We start from the raw sequence: 10,736 nt of genomic DNA on the forward strand, positions 1-10,736 counted from the left end.
CTGTGGGTGCATCTACATTTGCTCTTTACCGCGGAGTAGACTAATAAGTTCCACGGAAAAGCATCACTATCTACACGTGTACCAGTATTAAGGCACAGTAAATTAAGTCTGCAATAAATCAAGTATACCATAAGACAGATCTATCAGGGATAGTACTGTATTATGATGGAGTAAATAACTGCACTGAAACACATGTGTAGCCAGTGATCAGGGCTGGCTGAGACGCAAGGAAGCTCTGACATGCTGTAATTACAGCACATTGGAGCAGGCTCAATTTAATTGAGTCTTCTGGAGCGTGGTAATTATCATGCTCCAACAGACTCCAGTGTCACATGTATCAGCATCCCTGCACTGAAAAATGGCCACGGGGGTGCTTTAAGTAAAGCTTGCTTGCTCTGGGCAGCTTTCAGAGCCACTCTAATTAGAGCACCTCCTCTTCCTCCCCTCCTCCCACTCCTGGAGCATGTGTATAAACGCCCAAGGGTTCTAAAGTGCAGGGGCTGCCTGCCACCTAGACACATGGCTCTGTACTCTCAGCACCCTCATGTTGAGAGTACCGCCAGCCAGCCCCTCTGCCACCACTTGGAGCCTGGTGCTGACTCCCCATGCCTCCTGCCAGGCCAGGGTTGCTCTGTCCCTGCTCAAATTGCTTTTGTCTGGGGCATACGTGTAGATGCTGTGCCTGGGAGCAGTTTCCAACTGGTTCAAACTCTCTGGAGTTTATTGTGTCATGTTAATTGCATGGTTAGATGTGCCCTGTTAGAGGTACAGTATTTCTGCCATTAATATTTCTGTTTTTCTTCCTCAAATGCCTTCTGAATTTTTGTCTCCTAGATTATTTCCCCTATCCATTAATAATTGCCTGTATCTGGCATATTAAAAAGTGAGGTAACAAGTTGCTCCCACTTTTTTTGCCTTGGCTAAGGCCCTGTTCTTTAGCAGTTAGAACTAGGGAGCAGAAGCCAGGGCAAAGGCTTTGCTCATGATTTACCTGAGGATTGACTTTCCCGCCCATCAAATAGGATGGTTGATGCCAATAATAATAACAGCAACAATATTTATATATTTGCTTGATAGTAGATGAGATTGATGAAGTAGCTGAGGGAATAGCTTGGCTATAAATGGAAGGGGCTTGTATATAAATTTTCAATTCTGGAATGATGCCATACCTGCACAGAGTCTTCAGGATTCACTTATCCATAGCCAGGGTTCTAGGCTCTAGTTACTATTTTGCCCACATGAGTAACGATGTGATCTCACACTTAACCTTTATGTGCCTTGGTTTACCCACCAGGAAAAAAGAGGATTATACTTAATTATGCTATGTTATGCAGCAGGATGTTTTGAGCAGTCATGAATCTTGTATGAGCCCTTTGAAGGTATAACTTATGGTAACATTAAGCTTGGTGAGTGTTATTTCAAGAAATGTTGTGAAAAGTGAAAAGGTGAAATGGTATTCACTATTTTTCTTGTCAGAAACAGAGTATCCTTCATCGTACCAGTGGTAAAGTCATTGTTTTCTGGGAGCATTCACTTTTACTCACTCACTCACTCACTCACTCACTCACTCACTCACTCACTCACTCACTCACTCACTCACACAAAATATGTTTACACAGAAAGAATAGGGCAAATGCCATATTGTGTTTCATAGATATGGAAGTTCTGGCTACTCAGAAAAGGTTTGGAGGATGGGCATGTACTTAGCTGCATTGTTGAGTTACGAGTATTGATTTTTATAAAGGTAATTTTACAGAGCCAGTAGTCAATGTTAAACCTGAAGGGCCTGTTGCTCCATTTCTGTATATCTTTTGTAATATCTTATATATAACTGGCTAAATGCTACCCTCCTGATTTTGTTAGTATTTAACCTCCATTTTTATTCAGTTTTCACTGATGTAAGTGACTTCACAAGATAAAGTGTAATAGAGAACTGGCTCTAGCCCAGGTCTTTGTCTAAATTTCCTGAACTTCTGGTGTGACCAGATGCAAACTTTTTGTTCCTTCCTAGTATATATTTCTAACAATGTATAGTGAAATGAAAACATTTATTTAATAGTGTGCAGCTCTTACTTCTGGATAGATGAACCAGTGAGTGGAATTACTAAAACCACACATTAAAAAAATTATGAGACTGGCTTAATGATCATGGGCTCCTTTTTGTAAAGTTTTTCTATTCTGTAACTTCACTGCCAGAAGTGCCAATTGTGGGCATAATTTTTCTGTAGTATTTTCTAAATACTGGGAAAACGTCATCTCTACACAAGATGCTTAATGTCCAGTAGCTCATTGCTACTGCATAGTAGTAATGAGCTACTGCACAGTAAGTGTCACTAGGCAACTGTGCTGGGATACTTCTGTGCAGTAACACAGGTTACTGAGCAGTCCTGTAGTACTTGGTTACGCAAGTACTAAATGACTGCGCAGTAACAACTGAGCAGTGGGTGGCTCATGTAGGATGCACCCACTGTGATCCTCTGCTCTTCTGCTGATCAGCCTGCTCTGTTAAAAGGAGGGGGAGAATGAATTTTCATTGGGCTACCTACAGCCTCCTTCCAAGGGCCAGAGCAGTTGTGTTTGCACCAAGGAAAGAGAAAAATGAGATTTTACTGAATAGCAGAATCCAGTCCCAAACTACATCCTCAGCTACATGCATCCTCAACTACAACAACAGAATCCTGGGTAAAGCCTCCTTAGAGACAGGTGCTGTAAATCATAGAGTCCTTTTGATAGCATCAGTTCAATAACTATTACAACAAAGATTATTTTTAATAACTTGGTCTCCAAATAGGCCAGTATCTTGAGAAATCAAGAGAATGACTGGCAGACACACACATATTTCAACAAAGTCCCTTTTTAATAATGAAAGTTTTAACTAAATTATAAATCATTTTTGTGGTCTTTGCTCAGAGATATCCCATATCACTGCCCCTATTGATAGCTACATCTGGCTCAAAAGCTTTGATGCTAAAACAATCCCCTCAAAAATAAGATTTCATGGTTCTAGTGCATGTGTTTTTCCTATTGCTTTTTTTCCCTCTGTTCACTGTAATTGTTCAGTGCCCAGGTTCCAGATGAGAGAGGTCCAAGGACAAATATAGACATTATGGAAAATTATGAAAATGTCTCACGTTTAGGGACAGAAATTACACATAAACCGGTATAAGTGATCTGAAGCCTCTTCAAATCTGTAACACAAGAGAAGTTCATGGCATATAAACTGCTTTCAAAATGTCTGAAACTGGTTTAGGATAAACCTGAATGAATGCAGCATCAGACTTCACCCATTTAATTTAAATTGGTTTATTGAACTTGTGTTGCAGATCCCCTCCAGCATCCCAGGTTGCTTTGCACTTCCCCTACAAGCTCCTGCTTAACAGGGTGGTCAGGCTAGCTTTGCCCCAAGCTGTCTGCTCCAACCGATTAGGGAGGCATGCTCTAGTGGCCCGCCCCAGTTCCTGACCTGGGCCACTGCAGGCATGTGGCTACATTTCCGGAATCAAAAATGAATGTCTGTTCATTTGCTTACTGGTTCAATCTAGACTAAGCTGCAAAGATTGAATCTATTCAGCCTCAGGCTTTTGTCTGTATTTAGCCTTAGACATGGAAGTCATGGGAATATCTCACAATACTTGTTTTTCTGCATTGTTTTCAGTCTGCAGATACCAGATTGCTTTTGGACCTTGCATATGTGAGTTTGTAAATTGATGGTGGAAGGAACTTCTTTTAATCCAAGTTTTATTTTTTCACAAATCAGGATAGTCACAATCCCTGCTCTTGCAGAAAGCTCATGGACTACTCCCTGTATGCCATGATCTGTTTTTACTTGTGACCTATATGAAGCCTGTGTGCACTCTCCATTCTCTCCTTTTGCAAGATGGGATTGGGGAGCACTTGTGGTTCCCTAAACCTATAATCCTACCAAGCATCCCTGTATAGCCAGCAAAAGAGGCTGAAACATTCATGACAGAGCTAATCCTGTTTTATCATTTTTATTGCTTTCTGCTAAAGACACTGGTGGTAGAAGTATTGGGGGAGAAATCCTCGTGTGTCTCACTTCTACTGATATAGAAGCATGTTGATTTTGCTTTGCAGTAGAGTTTATAAGTTTAGGATGGTATATATTCCCTCAAGGTTACATCAGTGACAGGTGTGGAAGCTACAAGAACTCTCTACCCCTTTATTAAAACATTTGCAGCTCTATTTTTCAAGGCAGTAGAAATGATAAACAGTGAACAGTATTACCAGCCTCAAGGATTAAAAAGGATTTAAAAAAATCACAAGATTTGCTGAAAAATCATGACACTTTATTAATAAATTTTGAGCTTTTTTTTTTTTTAATCTTCCACACCTTCTCATTATATGCTGCTGGATTACATTGTGCTTGAAGCTTTTCTCTAGGGAACCCCCCCCCCCAAAAAATACAACATCTAGAACTTTGTTTTAAAAAGACAGTGAGGATTAAGGTGCTCAGATTCCCATGTACTGAAATGATTCTAGCCTCTCAGGCTTTAGAAAAATCACTGACCAGCATGAGAACTGCAAGAAAGAAAAAAGAAGAGAGGAATTGGCAGCACTGGTTAAACTAAGAACATTAAAGTTTTCTAAAAACCTTTTCTTTTTTAAATGAAAACATTGCCTAACAACAAAAGAGAATGGCATCTGTGCTGTTAGTTCTCTCTGTCATAACACTAGTAAGGTTTTTCCCTGATGAAATGCTGTCCCTCTCACCATAAATATGGGCTCCAGGCTTTAATCTGCTTGCACCTCAGCACCCTTTATGTAAGATTAATACAGGTTGTGTATAGATTGTTTCCAAACTGCCTGATTCATCTGACTATTTGATCCTCGTCAACCTCCTTGGTAAGAATACGTGTGCATTTCTGTTGGGTACAACTTTTTACAGATTTTTAATAAACAAATAAATGCATAAATAGCCATTTAAAAATGTCAAAATGACAGTATGTTCTCCAAGAAGAATTTGCAGTGTTTCTACTTTCATGAAATATGGTCTATCAACTCCATTCCCTTCTCTTCTGGAGAAAACATAAACAAACAAATGGGAAATTTAGTCCTCTTACTTGGCTCATGCAGGATAAAAAAAAAAATACAGAGGTTCTCTCTTCCCTAGCTAGATCATGTTTCTGTAATGTTTCTGGTGGATAATGGTTTATTAGTGGGCTTATATATTTCACCTTGTGAAGTGTAGGGTGTACTGTCACTTTTGCAGCTTGTCCACAGAATTTTTGCCAACCATATTTTTTTTTCCTGAGGACAGTAATGCTATGCTTACCGTGATGACAGGGCAGGCTGTGCTGATATAAATCATACTGTACTGCCATGGTACCAATGAATCTCATAAAATGAGAAGATAGCCTACTGTAATTAAATTGTAGAGCAATCCCTATAGAAAAACATGCTTCCCTTAAGGTATGACATGTTTTTAATGAAAAGGATAGATCTAGCTCAATGCATTCCATCCCAGCTGCCTGACAATGCTTAGGTATGTAAGATGTAAAATCAAACACTTACAATAATAAAAATTGAATTCTGAAATGCCATATTTCTTTTTGATGAGGAACTAATTGTCCTATATCACTAATGTGTTGAAGAGAGGTAGCTTGAAGATCAAGCTCCAACATCAGTAAGCACTTTTTTGAAGTTAGATATTTCCGCTCTGAAAAGGTGACTTTGTTTGTGATCTGCCAGTTACGTTGTGTATAGATTTTGAAAACCAAAAGAAAAGGGAATAAGGAAACATTTTAAAATGGTGATCTCTTCAGTTCCAATTGCTTTCTTTAATCAATTGTAGATTTAAGGTTGACAGCCCTACCAGTATCCAATAGTACTCCTCAAACAATAAAGCTAATTATGCAACATAAGAGCTGTTACTATATTTAGATGTGCCCAACCAATATTTATTATTATCAGGGGCCTTCGTACTATGAAGAAGTAACCCCATGGTGACATTTCAGCAGCTACTGCTTAAGTGGACTGTTTAATTTAATTGTCTCTTTTGGGGGTTCTTCAGTACTAATTATGAACATTGCACTGCCACCTGGTATGTATGGAATCGCTCTAGGAATGGCTCCCAGGTGACGCAGGCATATTGACATATGATGAGATACAGGGAGGTCATGTTTCCGAAATTATTGGGGGTGGCCTAATGCTCCCCCAGGCCAGAAGGCACAAGAATTTATAGCAGTGCTTAACCCCCTAGGTGAGGAAGTGGGAGGAGAAGACTACGAGGACGCATCTCGCCCCTTTTCCAGCACTGGGAAGAAAATAAAGTACACTACAACTATTTTAAGAACAAAAAGAAAATAACAAATGCTTTTGCTCCCAGGCACTCCTCTCTCTCGCTGTCCACACTGACAAGGGAAAAAGACTGTTTCCAGGCTGGAAAGGAGCTCCGTGCTGCAAACCGCTTAACCTCTAGCCTTCCACTGGAAAATCTTCCTCCGCTCCCAGGGGGAAAGAAGGCTGAGACCAGCACCCTCCTTACAGGGCACGGTCCACCTGACTAGTCAGACAGACTGCCCTCAGGGGGCAAAAGGGAAAGGCCCAGAGCCCTGCTTACAGGGAGGGCCAACAGGGCAGCCAAAGGACAAAGCTGTTCCCAAAGGCACAGCGAGACTTGCACCCTGCTTACAGGGTGGTCCACAGCTCTGCAGAACCTAGCCCTCCCCCAGAGGCACAGGACTTGCACCCTCCTTATAGGACACGGTCCGTCTGACTAGCCACACTGCTCACAATGGATAAAAGGGAAAGGCTCAGAGCCCTGCTTACAGGGAGGTCCCACAGCCAGTGAAAGGACAGAGCTGTCCTCAAAGGCACATTGAGACCTGCACCCTGCTTACATGGAGGTCCACAGCTCTGCGGAACCTCGCCCTCCACCAGGGACTCAGGACTCACACCCTCATTACAAGGCAGCCCAGCCATCCAGATGTGGAGTGCTAGGCACAGATGCAGGAAGGACAGGTGCCTGGACACAAGGAAGGGGGTGGAGGCCACAGGCTTCAACTCAGCCACGGGAAGGTCCTCAAGCTCTGGGTTCTAAGGAGTTTGCCATCACCCCACGAGACTCAGCTCCTGTCTGCAAGGCTGCCCTGTGGCACAATGCTGCAGACTGCTCTGGCTATCTCACACCAACGGAAGGAGGCTATGCCCACCCTGATTACAGGGTCACCTCTCCGACTGGCTGGCTTTGGCAGTGCATGTAGCCTCCCAGTTACAGGGCATCCAGCGTTACACACGTCCAAATCCACTGTCCTTTTCCTCTGGTAGGAGGCAGCACACACCCCACTTATGGGAGCCTGTGCCATCGGTAGCCATATCTGGCAGCTGGCCTGAACCCTGATTACAGGGCAGCTGTGCTGCAGAAGACCACCAACCAGATTTGCGGGCTTTACGAATGAGGTGGCAGTGACACACGCCTTGTTTACAGGGTTGTCCACCTGCCTGCTGCAGAAGTACAACAGCATCAAGGACAAAGACCTATTTCTGGGTTACAGGGAGCTCACCCAAAGGCTCATGCACCCAAACTTTGGCCAATTCATGATCGAGACCTAAAGGCAGGGAGGCCACTTTGTCCAGAGTCCCTTTCCTTTGCATCCTGGTTTGCTGGCTTTTGGCCTCTCATGGTTTGCCTGCTGCTTGTCCTTCTGGCAGCTGCAAAATGGAAAAAGAAGAGAAATAACAACCCACCCCAGCAAAAAACCAGGGAAACACAGCTTGGGTGTAAGGCTTGGAGCCAGATACTGAGACAAGAAGTAACGTCTCTGTGTTTGGTCCTTCCCTGTAACCCCGGTGATCTGTCTTCTGTTGGACAGAGGGGTGAGCATGACACCTCCTTGTTCAGCTTCCAAAGACTGAGTCAGTTGGACATGGAAAGCTGTGGGCCACAAGCCTACAGGCCCAACTCATACTATGGCACAATAGACAGCATCTAGGATCCTACTGACAGGATGGTGCCCACTCCCAAGCACCAGCTTCCGTAGCAGAAAGCCAGCCAAACGAGGGTTGCTCAGGTGGTACGGTTCAAGAAAGCAAGCCGCCCACACCTGGAGGACAACGGGCATAAGCTACAGCTTTCCTGACAGGGAACTCAAACCTCTCAAAGGACGAAAAGGTTGAAAACATCCGCACTCAAGTGGGGGATGTAATGAAACACCGGATAACAGCAGTGAGTGGGGGAACGAGTGCCTGCCCACTTGCGGCTGGAACAGACTCTTACCCAAGTGACAGGAGGGTCACAACGCCCACTGTCCTAACGCTCACTGCCTTGTAAAAAGAAGGGAGACATGACGTACCTCTGGTTTACAGGATCCTCAGGACTCCACCTAAAACTGACCCATGCATGACAACATCAGGAGCTAAGGCATGAAACTTGCTTATAAGGAGGTGCCAGCAGTCCAGCCTTCTAGGGTCTACAGCTTGACAATTGATCCCAAATTGATCCAAATATCTACAGTTTGACAATGGAACACCCCCCCTGTGGCAGGGCATTGTGTGTGCCTGCCACTTTAAGGCCCTGGAGCTGACAGCCGCTGGGTGACTAATGAGGGCAGCCATTTTAGGTTCAGACCTGCCTATATAAACAAAGCAGTGTGGCTGCTAGAGGTGAGGCAACAACACTGCCTGGCCAGAGGGCTGCTGAGTTTCATCTGGAGGTAAGGGAGGAGCTGTAGGGGATGGCAAGGAGGCTCCTGGTCCTGAGTATGACCTAAAACTACACCCTGCCAGGAGTGGATGGCCTGGTGGGGCTCCAAGTGGTGCGGGAGCCCCCAGGAAATGCCAGGCCAGTTACTACCCTGGTGGAAGGTGGGTTGGGGTGCCTTAACCCCTAACCCCCACCACTGGGTGGGTTACCCCTTTGTGTGGAGGGCCCAGAGGGTGGACCCTCGAAGAATGAGAAAAGGGCCATAGACTCAGGCCTGTCTAAGTTTCCCCTGATTGGCCCATGCTGGGGCCAGGACCAGAAGGGTCGAAGGGCCAGGGGCCCACCATGAGGGATGCCCAAGAGCTGAGGGCCTGGGGTCCTGACTGGCCTGGAGGTTGGCCAGAGCTAGATGAGCCAAAGGCCTCAGTGGAGGGACCGCACCTGAAGGAGAACCAGCTCAGGGAGCTATGCTGCCCAGTATGAAGGCAGATGAGACTGCCTGATGAGTTGATTCCAGGTTGGAGTTCAATCAGGAGGATTCTGGGGCCCAGTGTGGGGGCTGGTGATAGTGAGAACATCGAGATGCCATCTGTGAGGCTTGGGCTGTGGTGTAGGGGAGGAATGGAGCTGCAGATAGTGCCCCCTAGCATTGGGGCAGAAAATGTGCAGCCTGCTGCTTAAATACATCTATTAATTAATTTTTAAGATCAAGGCGTGGCGGACAAGAAGGCGGGCAGTTAGCCGAAGTACAGGTGGGCGGGCCATGGTGGGATCGGCCCCGAGCAGGCCCCCTGTTACACCCCCCCCAAAAAAGTCACCTTGTCAAAACTCCTTTACCTGTCTGGGCTGGCATGGTTTTCTTGCCTCCTTGTCAGCTTACTCCTGCTTATGTGTCATGATTCTGCTTCTCCTCCTAGTGCCTATAATAAACAGAGACAGACATTGCATTCACTCATCAGTCTGTGGGCCGCAACTTCTCCCCGTCTTTAACCTGTACCCGAATCTGCTGCCAATCTGCCCTCTATCCATGGAAATGGGGGAGGGTAGACATCTGCAGGCTTGGCTACCGACATCCCTAGCCAGCCAGGAGCAGAGTGTGATGGACCAGGAGTCTGGACAAAACTGCTAGGGTGGCACCCTGAACAGTGACCACAAATACTATTATTGCCTTGTCCCCACTGCCTTTCACCTGATTTCTGTCACTGCTATCGCCTTGTCCCCATGGCCTTTTCTCCTGATCTCTGCCACTTGCTCTTTAGTTACCAAGCACCGTAAGCATAGGTACCCCAAACACGCACACATACATACCATACCGTCCAAGTTAGGAACTCACCTGTGTGTATGTGTAGGTGGCTGGCATGCGTGTGAACTGGTGAGTATACATATATGTATATATGTCATCGTGTGTGTGATAAACGAACTAATGATCTGTGTATGTGTATTGGGTGTGAGGGTATTGACAAATGATTTTTGTCTAACTCTTGGTGTGTATAGTGTGTAGGCTCCTGAATTGGTGATAGGTGTGCATGTGCCTAGGCTGGTAATTTTGGATGTGTATGTGCCTGAGTTGGTGGTGTGTGTGTGCACGCCTGGTGGGGGTGTATGCACCTACAGTGTATGTGTGCACCTAATTAATTTTTGTGTGTGTGTGTGTGTATAATTGTACACCATGCCCTCCTGTCTAACAGTGTGATATTGAGATCTTGAGTGTTCGCCTGACCCCACAGGGCAACAGACTGGTGGAAAGCAGCTGTGAGTAGGACCTGGAGCCCCATGCACTGGGGCAGGAGCCACCTGGCTGCAGCTTCCTCCCACCCTTGCCTAGCTTGATGTGTGGTGCCTGGCACTCGTCTCCATGACCATGGTCATTTCCTGTCCTACCTGCTGCACATAGTGGCAGAGCAAGGGGAGGGGGAGGGGAAGGGGAAGCCACTGGAGGCAGAGGGAGCCCAGCAGTACTCAGGCCACAACAGCCACACCAGGAGCAGTCCCTCCAGGATGCTGCGCATGCTGGTCAGGGCTGTTGCCCAGCATGGGAGGGAGTGTGGCATGGGCTGTGCCAAGAGGGAGTGCG

The 10,736-nt window shown here is 45.6% G+C and overlaps 1 long non-coding RNA gene across 1 annotated transcript; it reads right to left on the reverse strand.

Annotated features, from left to right (window-relative positions):
* Window positions 1-6,126: 6,126 nt before the first annotated feature.
* LOC109303489 lies at window positions 6,127-9,812 on the reverse strand. The gene is made up of 3 exons (XR_002099144.1): window positions 9,660-9,812; window positions 9,500-9,582; window positions 6,127-7,671 (listed from the first exon to the last, which is right to left on the reverse strand). It is a non-coding gene; the product is annotated as an uncharacterized LOC109303489 (long non-coding RNA).
* Window positions 9,813-10,736: the final 924 nt, after the last annotated feature.

Source organism: Gavialis gangeticus, unplaced genomic scaffold (genome assembly GCF_001723915.1).
Source record: "Gavialis gangeticus isolate Ggan-Ray unplaced genomic scaffold, GavGan_comp1, whole genome shotgun sequence".
NCBI lineage: Eukaryota > Metazoa > Chordata > Crocodylia > Gavialidae > Gavialis > Gavialis gangeticus.